Raw genomic sequence first — 17,904 nt, 5'->3', positions numbered from 1 at the left:
GTACTTCTTTGAACTTCTCAATCATTCCTGCAGGCAGAGTGCCTCTCCTCCTTTGTTTTATAGTTGGATTCTAACCTATCTGTCTAGACTGGTTAGGCATCACTCTCAACAAATATACTTAAGACAAGTTATCCTGCTTTTTTCCCCCCCAAAACATGGCATTCTATCTCTTACCCCCTACCCTATTCTTTGACACAGACTAGGCATATACTTTGAATTATTTTATTTTTATTTCTACTCCTTGGAACTTTTAATTCTTTCACAGGTTTTAATCCTTGAAGAGGCATTTTCTTATTAACTCTGTTGTTTTCACTGTATTTTCATTGACCGGGAAACATTGTATATACTTAGTAGAATGTCAGGTTCTTCAGTTCAAGGATTGTTGTCTTTTTTGTATCCTTAGCTCCTAACACAGTGCCTGGCACACAGTTCATGGCTTATAACAACTTAATCAATTGATTGTTTAAAGAGTCAGGTTCATAAAAACAAATTGGGTGAGTCTTGGCTAGATGTCTCATCAGCCATGGTGGTTTTAGTCAACAATAAACTTATTGTAATTTAGCAGTTTCATACGGTAACAAGAAAAATAAGGGAAAAATAGGATGCATTGAGAAGCAACTTGGAATAAAGACATCATACGCCCATATTCTATACTGTTCTGACCTCATCTGGAGTATTACGTTAAGTTTTGGACTCCACCATTTAGGAAAAATATCCAAAAACTGAATAGTGCCCAAAGGATGGTAACCAATATGCTATCATAAACTAGGTCAGTAAAGTCAAGTCATGTGAGAATTGATAGAAGGAACTGGAAATGTATTATCTAGGGGAAAAATAATTTGAAGGTATCATTTCTGCTTCTAAGTATTTGAAGGATTGCTCTGTGGAAGATGCATTAGGCTTATTATGCCTGAACCCAGAGGACTCAACTGAAAGCAATATAAGTTACCAAGAGGCAGATTTCAAATTGATCAATATTAAGTAGCACGGGGGAACAATGAAAGAGAGGAATCTAGTATTTCCATGAATGAGTTTTGATACAAAATTCCCTTCAAAATCTAAAATTTTATGATTCTGCAAAAATTGGAAAGAATTATATACATATATATACACACATGTATACATACATCCATGTGTGTGCATATATACATATATATATATATATATATATATATATATATATATATATATATATATAATACTAAGTTCCTGCCTAATAACTGAATTACAAATGCTAAATCTAGCCTCATGAGATACAAGAATACCAATGATGAATAGTATTAAGTTTGTGCCTTTTCTCGATACCTATAACACTCTCTAATTTCCTGGGAAGAGGGGCTGGGCAGGAGTCTAAACTTATTCCAAGACAAATGTCATATAACTTTGATGCCTTCAGGTCAAAAAGTGTTTGAGACATTTAATTTTTTGCATAATATTTTTGTCGAATTCCTAGCAAAACCCCTTTAGGATATGGAAAGACATGCCTTCCATCACATTGACCCTTAAATATCTGGATCCTGCGATCAATAAGTGAGACTTCCATGCTAAACCAGGGATATAGGCATCACTTCTCTAAATCCAGAGTAAGAAGTGTAGGAAAGAATGAAACATATAATTTAGAATAGAACCCAGTTCTGAATTAAAGACAAGTATAAGGAAAAGAGATTAGAGACTAATGGGGTAAGCAAACAAATAATTGAATCAGTGAATGAATGAATGAATGAATGAATGAATGAATGAATGAATGAATGAATGAACCAATACTGGCAGCACAAATGAAAAAAATGAAGGAATTAGGGGAAAGTAGTGAAGAAAAGCAGGTGACTGGCACAAGACAATACAAGCAAAGAAGGTGTAGTACAATCTCAAGTCTCACCATTTTGAAATTGTCCTTCCAGAATCATGGAGAAATTAAATGAGTGCCTAAACTTTCAAATAATCCTAGAATTTCTGGTTTCAGATCATACCATTTTAAAATACAGTGTTTCTTATTTATCTGAGACTCCATTCCTGAGTGATCTTAATGTCTATAACCAATATTAGATTTATTCAGACAGCATAACTTTTTTCTCTGGAGATGGATTATATTTTTCATAAGTCATTCAAAGCTGTCTTGGATGCATTCATTGCACATCAGATCATCTTAAAATATTGCTGTTGTTTTGTGTATAGTAAATTTCACTTTTTGTCAGTTCATGTAAATCTTTCCTGGTTTTTCTGATAGCATCCTGTTCATCATTTCTTTTTTTTTTAAGGGCAATGGGGGTTAAGTGACTTGCCCAGGGTCATACAGCTAGTAAGTGTCAAGTGTCTGAGGCTGGATTTGAACTGAGGTCCTCCTGAATCCAGGGCCGGTGCTTTATCCACTGTGCCACCTAGCTGCCCCCTGCTCATCATTTCTTATAGCACAACAGTGTTCCATCATAATCTCATCCCACAATTTGTTCAGGCATTCCCCAGTTGATGGTTATCTCCTCAATTTCAAATTCAACTTTTTGGTTTTGTTATCTCTTTTTGGATACCAACCTAGCAGCGGTGTTACTAGGTTAAAGTGTGAGCACAATTTTATAGCTCTTTGGCCAAAGTTACAAATTGCTCTAAAGAATATTTGAATCAGTTTACAACTCTACCAAGACAGTATTAATATCTCATTTTCCATATATCCCCTACAACAGTTGTCATTTTCCTCTGCTGTCCTTTTATCCAATCTAACAGTTATGAGGTAGTACCCCAGAATTGCTTTGACTTGCATCTCTCCAAGGATAGTGAGTCAGAACATTTTTTTTTCATATGACTATAGGTAAATTTGATTATTTCATATGAAAACTTCATATATTTTGATCATCTATCAATTGGGGAATGGCTGTTATTTTAACAAATTTCACTCAGTTTTCTATGTTGTTGAGAATGGGGACCTGTCAGACAACTGCTTCAATTTTTTTTCACAGTTACTATTTGCTAACTGTATTTCCCTCCATTGTATTCCCTCCCCATATTATTTACTCCATTTTCTATCTTCTTTCAACCTATCCCTCCTCAAAAGTGTTATTTCACCATCCCCCATCCCTTTCCCCTCCTACTTTCCTGCAGGGTAGAATATATTACTATACCCAATTGAGTACGTATGTTATTCCCTCTTTGAGCCAATTCTGATGACAGTAGAGTTCACTCACTTCCCAGCACCTCCCCTATCCTTACCTCCACTGTATAAGCTTTGTTTTTGTTTGTTTCTTTTATGTGAGATACTTGGGTCCAATTCATCTCTCCCTTTCCCTTTCTCACAATGAATTCCTCTCACCCTTTCATTTCATTTTTTAAAGATGTCATCCCTTCACATTCAACTCACACCTGTGCCCTCTGTATAAATTACTCCACCTTTGGAGGCATCTAGGTGGCACAGTGGAAGAAGTACCAAACCGGGATTCAGGAGGACCTGATTTCAAATCCAGACATTTGACACTTACTAGCTTTGTGACTCTGTGCAAGTAATTTAACCCTCATTGCCCTGCAAAAAATATAAAATAAAATAAATAGACTCTACCCAGATGCCACAATAATGAAAAAGTTCTTATGAGTTGCAAGTATCATCTTCCTATGTAGGAATGTAAACAGTTGAACCTTTTAATATCCCTTATGATTTTTCCATATTTACCTTTTTATGCTTCTCTAGGGTCTTGTATCTAAAAGTCAAATTTTATATTCAGCTCAGGTTTTTTCATCGATAATGACTGAAAGTCCTCTTTTTCATTGAATTTCCATTTTTTCCTCGGAAGGATTATAAACAGCTTTGCTGGGTAGGTGGTTCTTGGTTGCAATCCCAGTTCCTTTGCCCTCTGGAATATCATATTGTAAGCCCTCCAGTCCTTTAATGTAGAAGCTACTAGATATTGTGTTATCCTGACTGTGGTTCCATAATATTTGAATTGTTTCTGTCTGGCTGCTTGCAGTATTTTCTCCTTGACCTTGGAGCTCTGGAATTTAGTTATGATATTCCTGGAAGTTTTCATTTTGGAATCTCTTTCAGGAGGTAATTGGCAGATTCTTTCAATTCTATTTTACCTTCTTCTTCTAGAATACCAGGGCCATTTTCCCTAATAATTTGTTCAATGTTGATGTCTAGGCTCTTTTTTTTTTTTAATCATGGCTTTCAAGCAGTCCAATAATTTTCAAATTATCTCTCCTGGATTTATTTCCAGGTCACTTGCTTTTCCAAGGAGATATTTCACATAGCCTTCTATTTTTTCATTCTTTTGTTTTTTATTTATTGTTTCTTGATTTCTCATAAAGTCATTAGCTTGTATTTGTTCAATCCTATTTTTTAAGTAATTATTTTCTTCAGGGAGTTTTTGTACCTCTTTTTCCATTTGGTCAATTGGGCTTTTCAAGTTGTTGAGTTTTTTTTTTCATGATTTTCTTTCATCACTCTCATTTCTCTTTCCACTTTTCCCTCTACATCTCTTATTTTATTTTCAAAGTCCTTCTAGAGCCCTTCTATGGCCTGAAACTGATTCATATTTTTCATAGAAGCTTTGGATGTATGAACTTTGACTTTGTGTTCTTCTTCTGAGAGTATATTTTGATCTTCCTTGTCACAAGAGAAAATTTCTAGGGTGAGCATTTTTTTCTGTTTTCTCATTTTTCAGCCTTTTCCTTGACTTTCAACTCTTTGTTAGAGTGGATGCACTGTCCCAAGCTTCAGGGGGATTGAGCAACTATCTTCCAACATACTTCTAGGAATATTTAAGTCCTTAGTTCTTCTAAGGTGGTATGATTTAAGGAGAGGCATGCTCACCACTCCCCTGGCCTGTGCTCTGGTCTGCAGTCTGCTTCTCTGCCCTGGAACCCAGAACAGAGTCCTACTCCACTGTGTCTGTAAGCTCTTGTGTGCTTATGCTCCTCCCCTGCCTGGGAACAGAACCCAAGACTGCAACCCGGATCCAAGCACAGGAAAAACAACAGAGTCCTTCCTCAGAACCAGTAGAGAGACCCCTGCAATCTCCCCTTGACCAACTACTTGACCCTTCACTGAACATGGGCTGAGTTCCAGAAGAAGCTACTGCTGTAGCTGATTAAGAGGCTCCCATGGTCTGGTTCTCTGGGGCTGGCTATGTGCTGTTGTTGTTGTGTTTTCAGGAGACCATGCTGGGCTGCACTACACTCTTACCTGGTAAATAGACCATTCCTACTGACCTTCTAAGTTTTCTTTGGCTGGAAAATGATTGCACCATGACCTTTTGTGGCTTCTGCTCTAGAAAAAATATTAAAATGTTAATTGGAACACATTCTTTATCTTTCCTGGATCACATTTTTAATAGGGGATGTGGTTAGTCCTTTAGTCCTTAGAAGCCAATACTGCCTGCAAGTGTCATGATTGTAAGTCAGTGCTTCTGGGTAATTTTTTCTAGAGGTTGTAAGAATAATCAATCAAATGGAGGTAGAACAGGGAGACAGAGAGACTTTCTAAGGTAGTGACCCAAGTAAACTATGTATGAAATTAATGACTACAACATTTTGATAGGAACAAACAGAGGATAATGGATTAGAAGCCACCTAATCAAACTTCCTTATTGTACAACTGAAGAAATTAAGCCTTAAGTATAGGTAAAGTAAAATGGGTAGAGCCATTATGAAATTGTGTTCTTTTTCTTTTTATAATAGAACATAAAAGTGATTTTTTTCATTATTTTACTCTTCTTTATCCCATAAGATATCTCATTATCATTTTAGAGAGCCCTTTGGCCATGGGTTCACCTGTACTGAACCTAAAGACCCACATAGGTACTCAATCTGTGAATCAATTAATATTTTTATTAGCATAAGAACAATTATGACCATTCAAAACTGCTTTCATGATGGACTATGTTTATTACTTATCAAAGATAAATTCCCATGGTAATAAAATGCACATCTTTCCCCTTACTGTTTACCCAGTGCATTTATTTTGTTAGATGATAAATGTTAGGAAGCTGTGAGCTTTTTACTGTGCAAAGTAGATGATGGGCTAGAAATGTTATCTTCTCAAATCAAATATAATGATATTTGCTGTTAAAGATTCTGTTTTCCATCTAGATAACTTACAAATGTTGGACACAGAAACAAGCTTCTCCTCTTCTGAGGGCTTCCTGGGATAGACCTAAATCAGTACCTATATTGGCAATTCATGTATTTTTGTTCAATTAGCTATGATTGTATTCCTTCCTTCAAATTTTGCAGAACCTACATAGTCCTGGTTAATAGCAACAGCCCAACAAACAATGACCGTCTTCACTTTCCCTCAGGTTAAATTCAACAATTATTAATTATCTCTTGTTCTGTAATAGAAATAGTGATAATGAATAAATGAGTAACACTGAAGCTGCTAAGGTTAAACACTATTGGAAGAGGAAACAATATGTGAAGATACGATTAAAAATGAAATACATACAAAGGAAATTTGGAGTGGAGAAGGGGAGGGTGCTAATAATTGGAAATATCAGGAAAGGATTCCTGAAGGTAACAACACTTGAGGGAAGCTCTGAATGTGATTCTAACAAGGAAAAACTGCAATCAGGGGGCACAGGTTATGTAAAGGAAGGAAAGTGGGAAGTGCAAAATCATGGACAAGGGATGATTGGTTAGGTCATTTTATCTGTACTATAAAGTACGTAAAAGCAACTATTGGTAAACGTCTTGAAAAATAGATTTGAATCCACTTTTGTAGGGCTTTAAATGTATAGGGGTTTAAAATAATCCTGCAGGCCATAGGGAGACACTGAATATTCTTGAGGTGATGACTGATGTGATTTTGAAATATCAATTTGGCAGTTAAATTGATTGAAGGAGATTAACACTGGAGGTTGCAATTCCTGTTGGGAGGCAATCCCAACAGTTCAGATATAAAGTGATGCACATCTGAGTTAGGGTAGAAGATGTTTTTTTTTCCCATAGCTTTTTTTTTTTTTACAGAATAAAAGAACAATGAAATATTGTTGTGAGTGCCATAGAAAGCTACTACAGGATATCTATTATAGGAAACTAAAGGAAATAGTTATCAAGGAAGAAAAGACAAAGGCATCCTGTCTTCCTTTCAATGGCTGGTCTTCATGTACTCTTTTTTTTTTTTTTTTAGTGAGGCAATTGGGGTTAAGTGACTTGCCCAGGGTCACACAGCTAGTACATGTTAAGTGTCTGAGGCCGGATTTGAACTCAGGTACTCCTGACTCCAGGGCCGGTGCTCTATCCACTGCACCATCTAGCTGCCCCCTTCATGTACTCTTTTTTCAAAAAAAAATCTTTTTTTTTTGTTTTGGTTTTTGGTTGGGCAATAAGGGTTAAGTGACTTGCCAATGGTCACATAATTAGTAAGTGTCAAGTGTCTGAAGCTGGATTTGAACTCAAGTACTCCTGACTGCAGGGCTGGTGCTCTACCCACTGCACCATCTAGCTGCACCCCCCCCCCATTTACTCTTTTTTTTTTTTTTTTTTTGATGGGGCTATTAGGGTTAAGTGACTTGCCAGGGTCACATAGCTGGTAAGTGTTAAGTGTCTAAGGTCAGATTTGAACTCAGGTCCTCCTAAATCCAGGACTAGTGCTCTATCCACTGTGCCACCTAGCTGCCCCCCCCCATTTACTCTTATCTGGATATAAGGTACCATGTATTTATTTGTATAGATGGATCTCACAAGGAGAAATGTGACCTCCCACTGAGCCTGTTACCTAAGGGGAGGTAGGTGAGCATGTGAATCTTTCCAGCACATCATTAGGCCATCCTTGACAGTATTGGAGATTTTCTTAACAATAATTTTCTAGGGAAGTCTAGTTACAGTGTGTGCTCAAATACATGCAGAATGGACTATCAAAATTAGAAAGAGACTTCTGGCTGCATTTAAGGTCCATGCAGTATGAACTAGCCAGGCATGAGGGAAGTCACACAACCTTTTGAAAAATCAGCCTCCTGTGCATATGCCTCTATACCTCTGATTCATGCTTGCAAAGACAAAGAAGACTTTCTTCCAGGTATGCTTATATGTATAAATATCAGGGAACATGGGGGAGGAGGGAGACAGGAATCCACTTAATGTCTGCTAGCTCTCCTGAAGACTGATCCTTCCTCTAATTAATTCTCCTTTAAATAAATTATATCTTTTTAACCCTGCAACTGCCAAAGGATTTCTTTAGTATCGAGTTTTCATCTTGAGGGTACAGGGGAGGTATACATTAGAGCTCCAGCCAGTATATAGTACCCAACACAGGATGACTTGCATCAGCTGACTGGATTATCTTCTGCATCGGGAATGAAGATCAGATTTTAATCGCAACATGTCTGATTGAATCCTGTCTCAAACATTTGCTTGTGTGACCAATAAAAACATCACTGGACCTCAATGTCTTTGTCTTTAAAATAGAATTAATCTCTATCTAGTTGACAGAGGAACATAAGGAAAAATGAAATGATATATGGACAGTGATTAGTAAATCTTAAAGTACTATTGCAATGTCAATCAATTAATCCATAAGCATCATTAAGTGCCTAATATGTGCCAGGAATTAAACTAGGCACTCAACAGTCAAATAAAATGATTGAAATAATCCTCACAAGGACCTTATGTTTTAATAGGAGAAATAATAAGGGCATGCATAAGAATATACAGAACGAACATAAAGATAATAAATTCTAAGTATTTATGTACAGAGCAGTTTGAGAGAAACAACACTAGCTGAGCAGATCAGGAAAGGCTTTAGACAAAAAATGATGCTTGACCAGTATCTTGAACATAAAAGCATTCTAAATTGTGGGTTCAAGGAAGGTTTGCTTTTCAGGTAGGGAAAAGGCTAGGGAAAAGTCAAGGAGATGGGAGTTTGATTGCCCTGTATAAGGGATACAGAAAATTTCAGGTAAACTCTATCATGGAATGTAGAAGAGGCAATAATTTCCAATTAGAATGGAAATATAGGATGTAGCAAGGTTGTGAAAGTCCTTAAAAACCTAATAGTTTTGAGTTGATTCTAAAGGGAATAAGAAAATAATATGTCATCCGTAATTATTGTTTTTCCTCCTATTTCAATGTGTTTATTTGAGAACTGGTTCAATGGTAAAGGTTGAGAGAAGCCATTAATGGTTTTACATGTTCTTAGAAGGTGGTCTCCAGCAGACTGCCATAGAAATCTGTGCTTGTCTCTGGGTAATTTAAAGTCTTTATCAGTTATTTGGCTAAAGGAGTAGATGTCACATTCATCAAACTTCTATATGCCCCAAAATATGGAGAGGGAGCTAACATTGTTAATTACAGAGTGAAGATCAAAAAAGATGGGAGAAAGCTAGAAATTCTACTGAGGCAAATAAAAGGAAATCTAACAATAACAAATGCATGGATCTTATACACTTTTAATAGATTTCAATGTGAGTGAAATGTTTATACAATAGCTTATCTGAAACATATCTAGGGGTGGTTAGTGAACTCCAAAAACAACATCATGATATGATATTCTTCAAATAAAAAACTGAATGCAAACTTTGACACCATTGAGAGGATTTCTATGGAATAAAGACATGATACAACTACTTTATTTTATTATGCTTAGATAATACCTAAAATAAAACGTTCAATTATAAGAAAATCTTTTTAAAAAGATGATGATAACTTAGACAATATCCTGATGAATGTAGCCAAGATTATGAAAGGATTTGAGTCACAGCCAAATAAGGATGAAACAAAGGAGTTGGGTATATGCAAAGGGGAAAAGAGGTCAATGTGGGGTAAGAAGGGAATGGGTATGAACCATTTGCTTCCAAGTATTTGAAAAGCTATCATCTGGAAAAGGAATTAGATTTGTTCTCTTTGGACCAAGAAGGCAGAAATATTTTCAGTTGGTGGAAGTAAGTAAATGATGTATAAAACATTAACTAGTACTTAGAATTATTGAAGGGTGGAATAGGTTCCCTAAGGAGGTAATGAGTTCTAAAGACTTAGTTGAAATCTTTAAGCAAATCCATGATGATGGCTTGTTTGGTATTTTGTAATGGAGATTCATTTGTGGAGAACAGGTTGAATTAAATGGCTGCTGAGGAACCTCTGAAATCCTGTGAGTCTTTCATAATGAATTTTCCCCATACATCCTACAAGCCATGTGTTCTCTTTATGTAATTCATGGTTATTTGATATAGATGGTAGTTAAATAGATTGGGAATTAGGATGTGTTGCTTCTGGCATAAGCATCATCACCAACTCTCTCTGTGCCTTTGAATAAATATGTTCATTTATCTCAAATGTAAAAAGAATAGGTTGAATTCAGTCTCTAGAATTATCATTACAGAATTCTTGAAAGATTCTTTTCAAGAACTTAATAGTGTACCCAATTTATTATTGAGTCACATCTAATCTCTCTATCCTGGCATTAAGATTTTCAATTAATTGTTCCTCCTACTCAGATTGACTACCTCCCATTACTCAACTAAATGGATAGCTTTGAGAATGGGAAAAATAAGTCTTCCTTTGTTATTAAATGTGTCATTCTAACAGTTAAAATACCTTATTTCCTAGGCATTAATCTATTATGGTACCTAGAATTAGCATCATTAAATAGTTTAACTGCTGTAGAGCCACCAATATGTAAATATATTCAAAGTAACCCAAGGATCAACACATTTTAGCATGGTGGAATTTCTGGGAAGAATAACCAGATAAATCAATGGTATTAAAGGACAGGGGGTAGGAGTAGTACATTTTGGCAGAATGAGTGATTGGCTGGCTAATCCAGAGAATGTGGTGCTTCCAGGGAAGGAATATCTGAGTTTGGATGCAGAGTAAATATTTATCAGGAATTGGGGGGGGGCATGAAATGGTAGCCACAGGTGCACCAAGAGAAAACACCAATTGAAATTATACTCAGTAGGCAAAATTGTTCTCTATCCATGAACTTGGTTAATATTTTAGACTAATTGGTTAATATTTCTGATGTGATGGACTATTCCATTCTAAATAAGAAATGGGTACATAAACTATGTCAATTTTGACCCAAGCCAGATATTATTTTCATATAATGATACATGGAACAAAAGAAGGAGTATCAAGGAATAAGAGAATGATATAGATGGAGTCATTGGACATTAGGTAGTAAAAGAACTTTTGAAAAATATCAAGATATGTCTAATAGAATTCCACAAAAGAAGAGTAAAGGACCTAGATGAACCAAAATATTTATAGTAGTTCTTTTTGTGTTGGCTAAGAAGTAGAAATCAAGGGAATGCCCATCAAATGAGTAATGGCCAAACAAGCTCTGTTATTTAATTGTGATGGGCATTATTGTGCTATAAGAAATGACAATCTGGACAGTTTCAGGGGGGAAAAACCCAGAAAGACTTACATGAACTAATGAAAAGTGTAGTGAGCAGAATGAGGAGAATGATATACACAGTAAAAGCAATACTTATGATGAAGAACTGTGAATGACTTAGCTATTATCAGTTACAGTGAACCAAGACAGTCCCAAAGGACTCATGATGATATAACCTATACACCTCCAGAGAAAGAACTGATACTGTCGGAATTCAGACTGAAGCAAGCTATTTTCCACCTTTCTTTCTTCTTTCTCTCTCTCTCTCTCTCTCTCTCTCTCTCTCTCTCTCTCTCTCTCTCTCTCTCTCTCTCTCTCTCTCCCTTCCTTCCTTCCTTTCTTTCTTTTTTCATTGGAGTCTTCTTGTACAAAATGAAAATGGTTAATGGGATTGTACTTGTATAATCTGTAATATATTCCTTACTTTCTCAGGGAGGTGAGAGGGGAGGGAAGGCAAGATAATTAGAATTTGGAAGTCAAAACTTCAAATAAAAATGTTAAAAATAATTTTATCATGTCATTGGGGAAAATAAAATATTACTTTAAAAACAATAACACAAAAAAATATTTTGACTACATCATCTTCATTCTTATCCATACTTTATCAGGTTTACTCTTAAAACCCTACATACACGTTGTCTTATTACATTTGTTAAAATCACTACTCCCCTGGGAAGAAATACCTTTTCCCCTTAGCAACCCAGAAACTAAGCATTATTTAGTAATCTTTGAGGCGCCTTCGAGAATTAATGTATTGCACTTGTGGTATAAGAATGCAATGGAATATGATTCTGATGTAAGAAATGATGAATAGGTAGATTTCAGAATAAACCTGGACAGACTTCCATGAACTGATGCTAAGTGATGTGAGAAGAACCAGGAGAACATTTGTACAGAGTAACAGAAACATTGTGTGATGATCAACTGTGATAAACTTAGCTCTTCTCACAAACACAATGATCCAAGATAATTCCAAAGAACTCATGAAAGAAAATGTTCTCCACATCTAGAAAAAAGAAATGGATTCTGAATGCAAATTGAGCCATAAGGTTTCTATTTTTGTTTTTGTTTTTGAGTTTTTTCCCTTCTGCTTTGATTCTTCTTTCACAACATGACTCATGCAGAAATATGATTAATGTGATTTTACATATATAACTTATATTAGCTTGAGGGGAGGAGGGAAGGGAGAGGGGGGGAAGAACTAAAAATCTTAGGAAAACAAATGTTGAAAGCTATCTTTACATGTAACTGGAAAATAATAAACTACTTTTATGATTTAGAAAAAATAATGTATTGGCTTCCATAAAGTACATGCTTATAAATGGCTTGTTGAATTAAATTGGACATAGTATGCTTGTCTGGCTATCTGATATTGAATAAACTGGCAGGTATTTTTTGTTTGTTTGCTTTTTTTGTTTTGTTTTGTTTTTCTTGCTAAAAAGTTAGGGAGAGATTTATTTAATGAGGAGTAGAGAGCATATTGAATTTCAGAAAGATTTACATCTTATTAAATATAGGCAAAACTATAAAAAAGGACTTCTATAAATTGAAGCTATAAAACTTTAAGTTAAGTATGTGATTGACTGAATTAAAGAGAAAGTTACCAAAGAGATATTTTTACAAAGAAGATAAACTTGGATAATAAAAGAAGAACTGTTGTAGAGTTCACTAGGCTTCCTAAATATCCAAGAAGGAAAAATGAAGGAAGAAATTCAAGAGAAGATGAACAAAGTGAGACTTCTCAGAAGGCTTGTGCAGCATTAATGCCTGGTCACAATTTCTGGCCTCAACAATTCACAGACAATACCTTTTATCATCTTAAAATTTCTTTGCCTATGCTCTATAGAATGTTCTGGGTTTGGAAACAACATTCGCTTTTCTCTTTTTCAAGATTTATGTCAAATAGATTTAAAAGGCAATATAGAATGACATATAGAGGATTTAGGAAGACTTGCATTCAAATCCTGACTTTGACAAATTTAGAGTTTATGACCACTGGCAAAGTTATCTAAGCTTTTGGAGTAAAGTATCTATTACTTTATGTGATAAATATTATAACAATATGCATCAATGGAAGGAGTTTCCTTTTTATTGATTATATGGGTTTTTAAGTTTTATTTTTTATTTTTTGCACGGGAATGTGGGTTGTGACTTACCCAGGGTTACACAGCTAGTGTCAAGTGTCTGAGGCCAGATGTGAACTCAGGTCCTCCAGAAGCCAGGGCCGATGCTTTATCCACTGTGCCACCCAGCTGCCCAGTGGAGGGAGTTTCTAAACTGGGTTCTTTTTCTTCCTTTTGTTATCTTCTATGCATTAAAAATAAATGCTTCATTTACCCTATTTTCTTGATTTTTTTCTCATTTCCTCCTTATTTCTTGTCACTCTTTCCCAATATTCCCTCTCTCTACCATGATGTAAATGAAGAAAATCTCAAAACCTTATAACACATTAGTAGGAATGAAAAAAAATTGTCATGTTGGTCATGTGTGAAAAATGTCTTTTTTCTTATTTTTCATCTTGAGTCCACCACTTCTCTTTCAGCAGGTGAGTTTGTTGTGTCATCATTAGTTTTGTTAATTTTTTTTTTGGTCATTATATTGATCAGAATTCTTTTTTTGTGTTCGTGAGGCAAGTGACTTGCCCAGGGTCACACAGCTAGTAAGTGTTTAGTGTCTGTGCCGGATTTGAACTTGGGTCCTCCTGACTCCAGGGCTGGTGCTCTATTCACTGTGCCACCTAGCTGCCCCTTTTGGTCAGAATTCTTAAGTCTTTTGTTTGTTTGTTTGTTTTTTCTTTATACTGTTGTCATTGATTATTTTTTCCTCACATGTGTTTGATTCACACTGCATCATTTCATATAAATCATCCATTCTGAGACATTCGGGTATTTTTCTGAAATTATCCCATTCTTCATTTCTTCTGATACAATAATATTTCATTGTGTACATGTACCATTCTTTGATTAGCTACTTCCTAATTCTTGGAAACCCATTACTTTCCAATGCTTTTACCACAAAAATTGCTTATAGAAATATTGTGACCTTTAATATTGAATAATAGAAGACTACATCCTCAGTCCAGTCACAGAGTTTATTATTTTCTAATTTTTCCAAGACTTTCCCCTCCCCACACACACACACCCTGGTGTGGCTATAATTCAAGGAGTCATGAATTGTTACACATTCATCTTATTCTAATAAGATAGAATCTAATGAGTTGGCAGTGAGTAATTGTAGGCTAAAGGTGGCTACAGAGCTATAGCTTAAATATTTTAAAATGTAGTTCAAACATCACTTTTATGAAGTGTCTACCAATCCTCTAGTTAAAATAACCATTTCATCTTTGGGCTATGCATTACATGTTACGCTGCACCTAAGGGACTGGCCATATTCTCCTTAGTACTATCATCTGCTCTGTATGTGTTTTTATCTATCTTCCAGATGGAAAGTCCCATTAGGATAGGAACCCTATCCTATCTGAACATTGGATCCCTTCCCTAAACCTACCACCTAATACATACATAATAAATGATTATTGAATTGAAACCTGTGATGGCCCTAAGTGAATCCATTGTTGTCTCCCTCAAACCCACAGCAATCGCCAGTAATTCCATTTTTCTAAGTGGTCCTACCCAGCCTCTTTGACTAGAAAAGTGATATCTTTGAACTCTTTGCTTCATATTTTACATTTAATTTCCAAACCTTGATATTTTTTTCTTTCAATATGGCTCTTAAGTTTGTCTGTTACTCCCATTCTTCCACCATCCTGTGCCAGGCCCTATATTACTATATGCCACCTTACTATCTCTAGGACTCTTTTATTGTTGTTTCAATCTCTAGCCCCCTGATTCTCCCCAACAAACTAATAATCTTAAAAGAGATATCATGTCAAGAATCTAGGATGTGGTGTCATTATATTTGTACCAAGTCTTAACTCCTTTATCTGGGTTTCAAAAGGCTCTATCATTTAGCCCTAAGAAGACATTCATTCTAGTGAAAGTACATTCAAGAAATGTACCTACTAACTTCAATTAGATAAGCTCATTCAGTTTCCCCCAAAGAAGAAATACTCAGTCCTACCTCCTTCATTTTTCAGGCTTTACATACCCTCTGAAATATCCTCTTTTCTCTCTCTCTCTCTCTTGTTTATGGTTCATATTTCAAATTTCAGTTTGAGCTGTCACTATTTGCCATAGTATCAGTGGTAACTTCTTCAATTGCCGGAATCACAATTTAAAGTTGTTAGATAACCAAATAAGCATTGAATTCAACTCAAGATCATAAAAGAATCCACACTACCTTCATTGAAAGGGGAAGCACCTTGTCTCCAGGGTAATCAACAGGATTCATTAAGTACCTACTAGGTTCCTTTCAGGCACTGGGCTAGACATTGGAGATACAAACACAAAAGTGAAAAATTCCTGTTTTTAAGGAGTATATTTTCTCTCAATAACCCATATGATATTTCTTATAGCTTTTTTAGTAAGTTTTGCTGAAATTACATTTAAATTTTTCTCTTGGCAATTTCCACCCTCTGGTGACAGACAAAACATATCTAAATTCCATGACACACATTCAAATACCTATTATCAGCCCATGCTTTCCCTCCTGAATCTTTTCTTCTCCAGTTTAAAACCCACAGTTCCTTTAATCATTCCTTATGACAAGGATTGAAGGCCTCCTACACAAGCTTGTTTACCCTCCTCTAGATGCACCGAAAGGGAGATATTTATACTCTCAAAGTAGAGATTTCTCTAAGGAATTTGCTCGAATTTGGAGGAGATGAGTAATAAGCAACAAGCAATTACTATGGGGATTGAGGAATTACAGAACTTCTGTAATGTAACGATTGGAATAACGCCACCTGCTGGATACTTACTGTAGAAGAGTTTCACCCATGAAGCGAAGGTCTTTGAGGGCAAGACCAGGAGTCAGGAAGTGACGCGGGCTAGTGGGAGGAGGAAGGAAGAGACTGGCGCTCAGTCTCGCGCTCTTTTTTTTCCTCTGGACTCTGGCGGAGAAGGGAGCTAAAAATGTGCTCTCCCTTTAATAGATAGAAATCTAGGCCTTTCTCTCTCTCTTTACCAAATTCTTATTCTCCTTAATAAATGCTTAAAAGTCTAACTCTTGCTAAAGCTTATAATTTATTGGCGACCACTCATTAGATATTTTAGACAGTTTAGCTAGAATTTTAGCCCTTAACAGATGGCTGACCACGAAGAGGAAAGCTAAACCTCAGTCTTCTTCTGATCTTCTGGTTGGGTAAGAAATTTCCCCTACCCTTTAAATTGCTAAGTACTGGCGTACTGGCTGTGTTTTCCTTTAAATTTTTTCAAATGGACCTTTTAAACTCCCTAATTACTCTATTTTTGATTTTAGTCTGTTTAACCAGACAAATGGGAGATAAGATCATGTTAATGCTTTGTTTTTGTGGATTTTCTATTTTTCTTTTTATTTTTGTTAGAAGAGCCAGCAATGTACTCCCACAAAGAAATATCTCCCCCTCTCCCAACCATGCTTTTTCAGAGAAACCTAAAGAGATTCCTGCAGCTTTTCCCACTTCTAACACTAATTGTTGCTCTAATTTTGCATGCCTGGAGGCAATGACCCACCCTCTAGAAGCTTTTAATCCCCTAGCACCTGGAGGCAAAGTGGGGGAAGAGGAATCCAGGCCTGAGTTCAAAATCAAGTCTGATTCAAATTGCCCTGGTCCCTCCCCTCCTCTCCAGACCCCACCCTCTACTCCTCCCATGGCCAAGCCCATAGCTTCCCCTGCCTGGGAAGTCCAGAGATCTGATGCGCATGCTCAACTTTTTCTACCTGCATTTGCAGCTTCAGGCTCAGCCCTTCCCCAGCCTGGCTGTGCTTCTGAAACAACCTTAGAAAACCCTTTAAATTCCAGATATGCTTGTTTTGTTCATAATTTTGCTAACCTGCTTTTGTCTTTAATTAGTAATCTTATAAAGCATTTGTATGGTGAAAAGACTGACAGACAATATAGAGGGGTTAAAGAAGAAAAACTTAAGCTGAATAAGAATGACAATCACCATAGTTCAAGACTCCGCTTCTTTTGCCATGGAAGGGTATATATTTTACAGAAATGTAGAAGTAAGCAGCAAGGTATTGATATGAGTATTGGGGATTTTAGATATCGGAATCAAAAGTGTTCTAAATTCACTCAGATTATTAATAGTATCAGTTCAGAAGTTACATAGGATTTCTATGCTATTACATATACATTTTGAAATTAATGGTATGGGTTTATTTTCATAGAGATTTTCATGCTTTTGAGATTGTGTCTTATACCTAGTTTCTAAAACAAGAAGAATATTTGTAAAAGCTTTTTATAGTCATGTGATCAAGTTTATATTTTATAATACTCTTACTGATATTAAGTTCATATTCATTTAGATTTCCTTAGTTTGAATTTCATTGTCTTTTATTGTTCCATGTGTATTTTCTTCTATTCATTTGTCTATCTAATTTTGAAACATTGCAAGATGGTTTTGATTTTATTATACAATGTTAATTCTAGGAGTATTGTGCTCCCATATTCTGAGTTGTTTGTTTTTGTTATTTTTTCTCAACTG

The sequence above is a fragment of the Dromiciops gliroides genome, chromosome 2 (genome assembly GCF_019393635.1).
Source record: "Dromiciops gliroides isolate mDroGli1 chromosome 2, mDroGli1.pri, whole genome shotgun sequence".
In the NCBI taxonomy this organism is placed as follows: domain Eukaryota; kingdom Metazoa; phylum Chordata; class Mammalia; order Microbiotheria; family Microbiotheriidae; genus Dromiciops; species Dromiciops gliroides.
Note: the sequence above shows the minus strand (reverse complement) of the source record.